This window comes from Lithobates pipiens, unplaced genomic scaffold (genome assembly GCF_037356315.1).
Source record: "Lithobates pipiens isolate NorthernLeopardFrog02 unplaced genomic scaffold, aLitPip1_a1.2 Scaffold_16, whole genome shotgun sequence".
NCBI classification, from domain to species: domain Eukaryota; kingdom Metazoa; phylum Chordata; class Amphibia; order Anura; family Ranidae; genus Lithobates; species Lithobates pipiens.
In genome coordinates, this window is record NW_027507748.1 from 240,955,382 (window position 1) to 240,967,643 (window position 12,262).

Genomic DNA, 12,262 nt, shown 5'->3' on the forward strand with positions numbered 1-12,262 from the left:
TGAAGTCTATGAAGTTGCATGAAAGTCTGACCAAAGTAGTTCATGAACTACTTTAAAGATGCTGTGACTTTAAGTCTCACATATGACCGATCATCATTGGAAAACATGGGGTACGACTTGTCATATGACTTTGATGTTCAAAGTTGCATGACAAGTTGCACAAGTGTGAATGGGGTGTAACTTGTCAGTTTTCTGTGTACAGTATATCATCATTTTTAGGTTATGTTCATTAGCTAGAACAGGCTTTTCATGCATGGTTTTTATTACTCCTCCTTCCCTTCCGGGTGACAACTGCACCCTCTCATATTTGGGCCTCACAGGTCAAAAATCTCCCCACAGAGTGGTTTAAACACCATTTTATTTTTACACTGTTTAAAAAAAATTGTGTCATTTTTATTCCTATTACAAGGAATGTAAACATCCCTTGTAATAGAAAAAAAGAATGACAAGACCTCTTAAATATGACATCTGAGGTCATAAAGACCTCAGATCTCATATTTGGGTTTAAATGCAAAAAAAATTAATAAAATACAATAAAAAATGTTGGCATTTTGAAAAAAATGTCATAAAAAAAAATGTGCCTTTTTTAAGAAGGCTTCCCCATCTTCCCCTCCGTACCTAGCAAGGTGAAATGGATATTTTATAGATGGGCAACTCCTATCCTCATATTGATTAGTGGTTCCAAATTAATAACTACTGCAGTAGGGAACAGACACAAGATAGGCTCAGCATCTGTAGATTCTGCACTCTGTACTTACAAACTACTTCTGATAACACTTTTTACTGTGGCCTTTGCAGTAGTATTTGCCACTGGACATCCAGAAAACATGTCCATGCGGACAAAATGCATACTCATAAGATCCTGACTTGGGCATCTGGATATATCTTTTTGTTATCTCTGTAAGGTATGTTCAGCTTTTGGTAACACCTTTTGGTAACAGGTAAAACAAGAAATGGTATGTTATAAAAACAACTGTGAAGAACTCTGGCTCCATCCCACACTGATTTACTAAGGCAGCCATAACTACTTGTGACTGATAACACGGTCCATGTGTCAAGCTGAAGGGAAAAGAGTTGCTGGCAGACATAAATGATCACCTTTTCCAAAGTCTTGTTTCGTAAGAGGTTGCCCTCTGTGGACCACTTGTTCTTCTTGTTCTGTGGTCCTTAAAGTTGAATTATTAATCCCAGCTATACTGGGCCAGAACTAGGGTGGAATCTGTGAATTGCACAGCCCAGAAAGTGTCCGGGTCTGTAAATGCAGCATCCTTAGAGTCGCCTGGTCTGCTTCTATGTGTGAGTTTTACTTTTAGTATGACTACCTCAGCCAAAACCTGGAAGGCTGAAAACAGCCGATCAAATTAACTTGGCATGCTTGATTGGTTTACCTGCCGAAATAAAAGCAAACTTCTGGCCCTCCAAATGGAACCAAAAGCTCTCTATATCCCAACTATCTATATAAATATATATACTCGTTTTTTTAGCTCACAGGCTTTGCTAAAACATGGAGCTCTGCTTCTTGAGCTGGGGGAAAAGGATCCAATGACTCTGAATACAAAGTATCCTTCTGGGTGATAAACTGCATCCTCAGTAAACGGCATCCTCCAGTATAAAACCGGGAATAACCCTACAAAAAAGTAAATACTCGGGTGTTCTGGGAGTGTGTCCTGCGCTAGGCTCACAGCAGCTGATTCCTGCGTCATCAATTGAACATGTGGTTTTTCTTTGTCTCCAGCCTCCTCCAATAGAGGCAATAAGGTGGCTTGTTTCAAATGTAAATTTGTACATAAACAAAACATAAATTGTTAGATTTGTACATAAACCAAACAAATTCATATTTTGAACCCTTCATTAGACAAACCTTTAGTTAGCTATATATTTGCTGTGCAGAATGTCGGACCCTTAAAAATTAAATATTTGACTAAAATAATGTCTGTAACTTTGTCTAATAGCACCTTTTACATAAAAGCTATAGCTCTGATATATCACGATGAACCCTTCATTACTGGGTCCAGCTTCCATAAATATAACAATGGCTTGTTTTCTATCATGCTGTTTGTGTAAGAACTCCAGTTTCATGTTTCAAACAGACAACTTTTTCCTGGCAATATTGTAATAAATGATAAGAATACCCTGCAGTCATGCAGAGATGTCCATAAATCCAAAATATTCTTCTACTTATACCCACTGCACTTACAAGGAAAAGGGGCACATCATTTCACAATCCACATATTCTGCTTTGGATTTCAAAAATAAAAATACATAAAAACAAAAGGACCAACAATCTATATGATGGACCAGAAAGCACTCGGCCATCAAAAACTATAAAACAACTGGCTGCAGGTGGCATCTATCCTAACTGGGTGTGTGGAATTGATGTGATAGGTCTGTTATATTTAAATGTTATTTATTATTACTCTCACATCATAGACCGCACATCAGGTTATTAGACTTTAAGATTTCATCTCTGTAGAAAAACGTTTTGTCTCCCACCCATCTTGGCTTTGTTAAATATTATTGCAGCTGTATTCATTAACAACCTCATTTTAATCCTTTTTTTTTTTTTTTTTTTTTTTTTCTTTCCACTCAACAATTTTGTCATTTTACATTTATTATCTTAATCTAAACAAATCCCATTTTTACCAATTTCCCCATTAACCTGGATTTCATTTCCAACCAAAGGTTGTCTAAACTAGTTTCAATATATCTATATTTATTAATACAATTGTTAAACTCATATTAGCAATTAATACTCATATGATAACTTCAATATCACACGCTAATATATATGCACAGGTAAATGTCCTTAAAGGGGGACATTATACTTCATTTTTTTTAAATGCACGGTTTTCACTATCAAAGGTCAAAGGATACTCAATTTGTGTAAGACCCAGTTAAATGTAACCTTCATTTTACCATGTTTGGAAAACAGATTCAAAAATAATTGTGTTCACATTGTTTAACATTAGATTCGTTAACCCAGCACATTTTTGTTATAAATGTTTTGTCTAAAAAACTGAAATTGGCATGGTGTCCTTCCAGCTTATCACCAACCTCTCATCCCAGCTACATTCTTTCAGGAGAGCACAAAGAAGGGGGTCACATCTGCGTACATGACACATACAAGCGATAGAACTAAAGGTTCCAGCATTCACAAACATACACGAATATCTCTCTAAAATCGCTAAAATTTTTCCCATTTGTACACAACACATGCATATCATTCTCACTTTCTTTTAACGCTTTTTTAGTACTTCCTTGCTTAAACTTTTGCTTTCCTTATTGTGTTTTGATATCCTTTGCATCCAACGTATTGTTATCATACTTCACATACTATACCTTCTATGATCAGATGGGTAGCCAGAGTGCTCATCCCATCTTCCCTCTCTGACAACATATAATGTATTCTGTTTTAACTCTCATCACTGTTTCTTGACTTTACTAGTTGTAGTGCCTGACCCCAAATTCATCCCACAACTTAACATCAACATGTCCCTTTCTGTCTTGTGTTAATTGTCACCCTTGATCCATCCTAATCACATAGATAGCCGTTTACTATGCATGATTCTTAGTCCCTGTGGACTTTTGATAACCCAGTTTCCCATTGTGGATCCCTGTCCACTTTAACCGTTAATATAGGGGCTCAGTATAGGCGGAACCGCACCTTCGATTCATATATAGCGCTCCTCTTGCACTGGGCATTTTTGAGGGTCTCTTAGCCTTCATTCCCTTACTTAATTTAATTCCCATAATGACTGGCCAGTCTTCTCTACGTGTGCCTAATACCCTCTTGCCTCTAAACTACTTTATCTAGCAGATGTACTACATATACCTGCACTAGTCTTCCCTTTCATATCTCTAACACAGTAGACAGTGACAACATAACATATAACCATCAATCAATACAGTTCGATTAAGGGGAGTAAAAAAGGTACCCTTTGTCCTGAAAATGCCTTACCGATCAAGGAAGTCTGATAACTCAAATGTAAGCAAAAGGCTTACCTCAGCCGGCTGATTATCAGAAATTCCCGGATCATCTCAAGCTCCTCGTTTCGGATACTCAGGGTCACCTGAGAACCCCTCCTCGGCAAAGCTAGCCACCTGAAATGGATATTTTATAGATGGGCAATTCCTATTCTCATATTGATTAGTGGTTCCAAATGAATAACTACTGCAGTAGGGAACAGACAAAAGATACGCTCAGCATCTTTCCAAATAACTGTTCTCCTTTTTATTATGATGCATTTGAAGGTTTTTATACACATGGTTACGTATGTATCCCATTAATATTACAGTTGTCTGTTTATGGTAACAAGGGGCGTTACATAGGCAGGCCAATTCTAATCGGGACTCGAAAGAATGCAAAACATGTACTGAAAACATTATTAGTGCCGTGTGCACAGTGAGGGCATTGTGCAATACATATAAAAAAAGAATACAATTATATACAGAACTTACAAAGGAAACAGACGCGATCGCCTCTGCTGCTGCTGATGGCTCCGGTAAGCGGCCGAGGGCACCAGATCGTGGCTGGAGGGGGGCCCTCTCCCGCCACCGATTTAAAAGTGATCTTGTGCCGAATCCGCTGCAGAGACCACTTTTATCTTGTAGCCGGCTGAACGTGGGGATATCGGGGTTATGGCAGCTAGCTGCTGCCATAAAGATATCTGTCCCCAAAGTAGGGGCATGCGGCAGTCGGCAAGTGGTTAAGCGCCAAGCAAGAAGCTCCTGGCTAATCTTCCCTTTTGCGGTAAGACCGCTATCTGGGGATGTTTTGGATATATCCAAAAAATTTCTAGCAAAAGAAAGATCCCCTTTCGCCTTTTAAGTGAAGGACTAATTGTGTTTTTTTTATTTCAAGGTTACTTCTGTGCCAGGGGCATCAGTCTCCAGGCAGTCACGACGGCCTCTGCTGCCAGGTTCAAAGGGTAATCCTCAGGGTTAACCCCAGGGACAAAAGAGGTCTTGAGGGAGGACGCCTACAAGATACTGTAGGCCACATCACCCTGATGGCACTTGATTTCGTCCGATCTTGGAGGCTAAGCGGGGACGGGCCTGGTTAGTACCCGGAGGAAAGACCACTTAGAAATACCAGGTGATGTAGGCGGAGTGCGCTGGAGCCTCAGTTTATGGTTAACATCCAAAAATCTGCGAAGGGGAAAATCCTTATTTCAGTTACCTGGGAAATGGTATCAACATATGCCAACCTTTTTTTGTTTAGGTTGGGGGACAGTCCTGAAAGAGGCAGCTGTCCAGGAGAAGTGGCTTAGATCAGAAATGGCCTTGCACCTTAACATTTTACAAATTCAGGCAGAACACTTGGTTCTGAGGGCCTGAACGTTCAGTTTAAGGTATTGTCCTGCTAGGAGTCAATCCGTTTATGCCACAGCAATGGCCTATATTAATCACCAAGGGGGCACAAGAAGTTGTGCAGCCCAGAGAAAGGTGAGTCTAATCCTATCTTGGGAAGAAGGCAATGTACATTGCCTATCGGCAGTTTTCATTCTAGGAATAGAAAATTGGCAGGTGGATTACTTGAGTCACCAGCAGTTTTTCCCAGGAGAATGGTTCCTTCACCCCGAAATCTTCCTGTCAATATGTCAAGGATGGGGGATCCCAGACATAGATCTGTTTGTGTCCAGGCTCAACAAAAAAGATTGACAAATTTGTGTCAAAACAAAGGATCCGCTAGCATGCATAACGGATGCCTTGCTATTCCTGCGGAATCGGTTCTCACTGATTTGTGCATTCCCTCTTATTCTGCCTGCAGCCACAACTTCTTCTTGACAGGATCAAGTGGGGGGGGGGGGGGGGGGAGTCATTGATACTGGTCACCCCCGGCGAGATCCAGGAAGTTTTGGTATGCAGAGATCGTAGAGATGGCAGTAGGGAACCCATGGACCCTACCTTCATGGCCAGATCTTCTCTCGCAATGTCCGAAGTTCCATCCTACTTTACAAACGATAAATTTAACAGTTTGGCTATTGAGACCCACACTCTGAAGAAGCGTGCACTGTCAGGTTTGGTAGTTTTCTACCTTGGTTTACGCAGAGCCAGCCTCCATGGTTATATATTATGGAGTCTGAGAAACATACGTCTCCTGGTGTGAAACCTGGAGTTGCACCCCAGACAATAAATCTAGGTAGAGTTCTTGATTTTTTTTTTTTTTTTTCTGCAGATGGGGTGAGAAATAAAGCTGGCCTTGAGTGCTTTCTAAGGACAGGTCTTGGCCTTACCGGTATTATTTCAATGAACACTTGCTTTGCAGTCCATAACTTTGTTCAGGGGGTAACTCGGCTTAATCTTTGGTTAAGTAACCCCTGGACCCTTGGGACTTGAATTTAGTTGTTTTTTTGTTTTTGTTTTATTTATTTTTCTTTTAACCACTTCGCGCCCACGCTATAGCCAAAAGACGGCTGAAGCGCGGACGCTAACTGCCGGGAGGGCGTCCCTGGACTCTGCGCGCCGCCGCGGGCATGCATCGGGGAAATTCTGTGCTGGCCGTGTCCCCCGGACACAGCCAGTCACAGATCGCTGTAAACGGCCATTCACAGCGTGCCCAATGAGAGATGAGATAGAGAATATATATATCTATATATCTCTCTCTATAGATTCGCACTGTAGTTGCCTGCCCACTTAATTTTGAGCACGCTATGCTGCTGATTGCATATTTGCATGGAATTTTTCTGCAGGTAGGACTCGTCCACCGTCTGGCTGCTGATGTTTGCATTCCCTCCCTTATTGTTTATGGGAGGGGAGCTATAAGTGTGACCTCTCTTAAGCCACACCATTGGACCCCGTTTTACTTTTTCCCCTGGTATACGGCGGCGACTGAGGGCTTTGGAACCCCATGTGGGGAGAGACAAGTGGTCTGTTTTTAAGAGGGATCTCCACTGGGAATGTTTTTTCTCTATTTCTTTGGATGTACATTTACTGAGTAACTATACTACGGTATTGGGTATCTACACTGTATAGAATTATTATCAATTGATACATGTATTCACAATATCCTTTTCCTCTAGCAGACCACCCCTCTGAAGAAGACCTCTATGTTGGGTTGAAACGCTTCAGGGTCATATCTCCACTGTCAATTCTGTATGGTGTCTGTATGAAATTGTTGTCTGCATATGTACACCCATTTTTCCATTTTTGTTTTATTGTATATTACTTGCCCAGTGGAGCACATGTCTTAACTAGTGTGCTATATCTTCTTACATCAATAAACATTGAATTGTTTATACAATACTCCTTTACATTTATTTATTTATTGCTGCCTGAAAACCCCACTGCGGGGGAATTTTTCCCATTCACAGTTTTTTCTGGTAACCATATCTGCTGCAAGATGGATGTCAGTATTGGCTGCTCTTTCTTGTATTTTTGTTGTTCACAAGGATGAGGTAGTATTGCATCCTCATCCTAACTTTTTACCAAAGGTAGTATCGGGTTTTTATCTACCCTGTTCTTTGAAAGAAAAATCACTACTTTTTTTTTTTTTGATGTGGTGAGGGCAGTCACTGTCTTCTTAAAGGTGATTGCTCTGATTCAGAAAATTTATGTTTTTATTCGTGTTCCCTGAAAGTCCTAAAGGAGGACATGCAGCATCGAAATCTACTATTCTAAATAGATTAATCGTTCAAGCTCATTTTTAAAGAGGTGGATTCCACTCTCTGAAATCAAAACGCTCTCATCTAGGGCTGTTAGTGCTTCCTGGGAAGTGCATCACCAAGCCTCCATGGCTCAAATCTGTAAGGCCGCAGCTTGGTCTTCAGTCTATACGTTTACCAGATTCTATCAACTAGATGTAAAAGGTCATGAGGATATTGCCTTTGGGCCCAGTGTACTACAGGCTTTTTCCTCTAGTCTTTTATTGCCGTACTTTTTGTTGCGTCTCCCTTCAGTTGGCATTGCTATGGGACATCCCACATAGTAACTACTATGGCTCTGTGTCCTGTGATGTATGATAAGAAAATAGGATTTTTAAAACTGCTTACCTGTAAAATCCTTTTCTTTGAAGTACATCACGGGACACAGAGGTCCCTCCCTTCTTTGGTATACACGTGTATTGCTTTGCTACAAAACTGAGATACTCCCAGTAGTGGGAGGGGTTATATAGGGAGTGCACTTTTTATCTGAGGGCATGCCAGTGTCATAGTTACATAGTTAGTAAGGTTGATGGACACTAGTCCATCCAGGTCCAGAGTGTGGGTGTGTGTCTACAATTGTCCCTAACCCTGTACATCGCACACTCACATCAGTCCCTACCCTCAATCCAAGGTCCCCATTCATATACTAGGGTCAATTTTGGACAGAAGCCAATTAATCTTTCAGCATGTCTTTGGAGTGTGGGAGGAAACCGGAGTACCCGGAGTTAACCCACACAGGCACAGGGAGAACATGCAAACTCCAGGTAGTGTCATGGTTGGGTTTCAAACCACCGACCCTTTTTTTACTGCTAGGTGAGTGCTAATAACACACATAGTAACTACTATGGCTCTGTGTCCAGTGATGTACTTCAAAGAAAAGGATTTTACAGGTAAACTGTTTTAAAAATCCTATTATTACAAGTGGAGCCTGTTAAGGTTAGCCCTCCTCTAGCTTCTTATAGTTTAGAGTTGTGAACATGACAAGAACCTCTTGCCATTTCAGTCTTTTCATGTGTATATAGTGAATTTTCCAATAAATGGCTTGCCACCTCTTACAGCAGGGGGGTCCAAACTTTTTTCAAAGAGGACCAGATTTGATGAAGTGAACATGCGCAAGGGCCTACCATTTTGCCTGACATTCTTTGAACCGTTACAATTTGGTCTAAGTTTGTTCGTCCAAGCACTAATAAACTGCCCAACAAGAATTCTCTTGCCTTTGTGGCTGTGTGTTGTGAAGAAATGAGCTTGGGCATGTTATTTGGTGATAGAGAGATCTCTACCCATCCATACTCAGCCATACCAAGTCATCCGCATTCATGGCTCAACCATGCTTGGCCATCCCCATCCACAGCTTATCCATGTCACTACAGTGCTTCAAAGTGTAATAGGTAGTCAAATTAGATTTGACGTGTATGCCCCTAGAACACCTGATGGTGCTCCCTGCGTGTTCGGCCTCTGTATGTCTGTATTTTCTCACACGTGTGGTATTTCCATACTCAGTAGTAGGAGAATCTATTTTGGGGTGTATTTTTGATGTGTGTGTGTGTGTGTGTGTGTAAGTGTAAAAAAAAAATATGCGTTTTTCATTTCCTTTCAACATTTTACAAAAACTTGGGGTAATCTGGCAGACAAACCGCCGGACTTTGTAGCGGAGGTCCGCCGGATTTTCAGAACGAGCGGACCTGCCCACAAACGACCAGACTTTTTCAACGCACAATCTGCCGGACTATGACGGGAGTCTGCCGGACTTTTGAAATGAACGGACTTGCCCTCACACTGAGAAAAGTCAGTTCATTTTGAACGTGACTCCAGGTAGCCGGGACTAGCAAAAGAAGTCAATGTCACCGCCTTCATCGGCGAGATTGACACATCTCTAGCCCTGTCACCTGGTATGGACTTAAAAGGGAAGCCCTAAGCCAAAAAAACGGTGTGGGGTCCCCCCAAAGTCCATATCAAACGCTTATCTGAGCATGTAGCCTGGCCGGTCAGGAAAGGGGGTGGGGACGAACAAGCGCCCCCCCCCCCCCCCCCCCAAGCACCTTGTCCCCATGTCGGCCTCTTCCCGTCAACCCTGGCCGTTGATTTTCCAGCCCCCCTGGCTTGTTAGGGTCTCGAGAAATGAGCTAGGCTGTCAGTACTTCAGGTGTGATCGATTTTCCGAGATTAGCACTATAGCTTGTGGACTCTAATTTTCACAAATATACCAAATATACCAAATACAAATAGACCAAATATACACTGATTTGGATTTTTTTCACCAAAGATATGTAGCAGTATAAAATTTTATAAAACAGGATTTTTTTATTTTTTTATTTTTTTTTATAGCGCAAAAAACTGCGGTTTATAAATGCCACCAAAAGAAAGCTCAATTTGTGTGAAAAAAGGACAATTTCATATGTTTTATGAAGGAGTAATTGTCGTTCAAAGTGTGAGAGCATTGAAAATTGGTCTGGTTAGGGGGTTTAAGTGCCAAGTTGTCAAGGTTAAGGCTGTGTTTGAACCTTTTTTTTTCACTCCAGGCACCCTTTAAGAACTGTGCACAGTCTGGTGGCACACCAGTCTGAGGGCTCATTTACGCCAGGAGGTGTGTCTGAGAACGCGCTTTCTTGTGTGTTCACGTATGTCGCATTTTTTTAACGAGCACAAATGTACACACATTTGCTAGATACATGGAGGTGTCATTAGGTAATAATGGCACCCACGTGCAACTGCAAAACTTTCAATTTATGCACATGCTACCTCCACTGCACCTGGTGTGAAGAAGCCCTAAAATGTAGTCTGTGTGGCACAGCTCAGTGATCTTATATGGTAACTCTTCCCCCTCCAAGTTCCTTCTAGCACAAACCCCCATGCTCCCAATTCCCACACCCCTAGCACAACCCTCCCCTTCTATTCTCCCCCCACCCCCAATTCCTTCAAACACATACCCCCCCAGGCACACAACCACATGCTCCCAGCACAATTCGCTTAAATCCCCCCTCCTAGCACAAATGTAGGCTGTGCTCTCTCCTCGCTCCACGACCACCCCCTCCCCCCTCCTTCTCTCCCTCTGCCCCCATCCACAATTCCTTACTGCTTGTGATATTGAGGGGTGTTCTGTGGTAGATGCTATTTTCTGTGCAGTGAGTCCATGTCACACAGGCATTATTGTTAAGGGCCTGCTAGCCCACTTTTATAAAAAGAAAAATTGAAACAGAAGTCAAAGTCCATCCAGGATTCCCACACAGGGGTTTGAACTTCATTTAGCACATAAATGAAAAACACTGAGGCACCCGGCTTACTTTTCAGCAGTACCTCTGCTTGCTCCCAACAGACTTCTCAATTCCTTCCAGCCCCCTGAACTCACTGGCTTCCTTAGTCTCCCAGACTCTCAAAGCTGGCCAGCCTTTGCCCGTCCCTGTGCATAAAATCACCCTTACATGGGCTGCAGTCTCCCGCAGGGCAAACAGTTTTCTTGGCAGGGGTCTGTCTTCAAACGGCAGCAAGCTGCTCACACTCCACCTTCCACCTCCTACTGCTCTCACCAGCCCCTCATTATATAGGCTGTGTGAACCTGGACACAGACCCTGCTGGCTGTTCACAAAACTCAGACACAGGGTTGGAGATCCCATCCCACCCAAGACTCTTAGAAATCTCCAAACTATGGAGCCCCATGCAGAGATGGCAAAATCGGGAGAAAGCTGCCAGAGCAGTTATCTCCATTTAAAATACATACACCTGTAGCCTTGCAGTCAGCAGACAAACTCTGTCGATTTCCTGGTCATTTCCATAGTTACAGAGCCTTGCCACGTCCCACTGCCCCCTTGTTTCGATGCGGAGGGAGGAACATCTGCACCTGCCATTGCAGTTGGGACACCTATGCTGGCTGTCAGTCACATAGGCCCAACCCTATTTCCAGGTGTGCTTCCAGGTACATCCCACCCTAAACCCGAACAGGGTTCTACTGTTCCTTATACTCGGCCTTCTCCCTCTTTTCTCTTGGGGTGCCTGTGCTTATTCTCTTTTCTTGGAACTCCTGCTTTCCTTGATCCTTCCTTTCAACTCACTGATCTGTTTTAACCTTCAACATAGGTCTTTTTTGGTTTAACAACCTTTTTCCTGTTACACCCAGCAACCAAATCATTGTTAACAGCACCAATCATTAACCGATCACAAATTCTGAGGTCACAACTTCTGATGCCATCAGTGCTTTCTTTTCCAGTGTTTGTTAGGAGGGACCACACACAGGTGAGCAACTATAGCCAAAAGGGACCATCGCACAGCCTCGCCTCACCCGTTGTCAACACTCCATTAGCGGGGCTGTTCTAACAAATGGCACTGATCCAAGCACAAACCATTTCTTGCTACTGTTGTGCAGACTGATGTACACACATTACATCGTTACAGCAACCAATACCTTTAGCACTTTTTCCACAGTGTCTCTGGGTACCGTAACTTGTCCCACTTTGCAAAAAGCATCTTCGCATCTGCTGCATCTATTCTCGGCCCTTCCTTTTTATTAGGCCTTGCAGGTGAACGGTATCTGCACCCTCTACTGACCACTGCTTAGCTGAACCAGCAGAAATGTTCCTAGTTACTGCATCAGGCAGAGAGATCCCTGATGTCGCCAACATTTCTCT

General features: G+C 42.6%; 1 protein-coding gene across 2 annotated transcripts in view; it reads left to right on the plus strand.

The window, feature by feature from the left end:
* ELK4 (ETS transcription factor ELK4) overlaps positions 1 to 12,262 on the plus strand; it is a 101,946-nt gene that overhangs the window by 58,292 nt on the left and 31,392 nt on the right. The window lies entirely within an intron of this gene.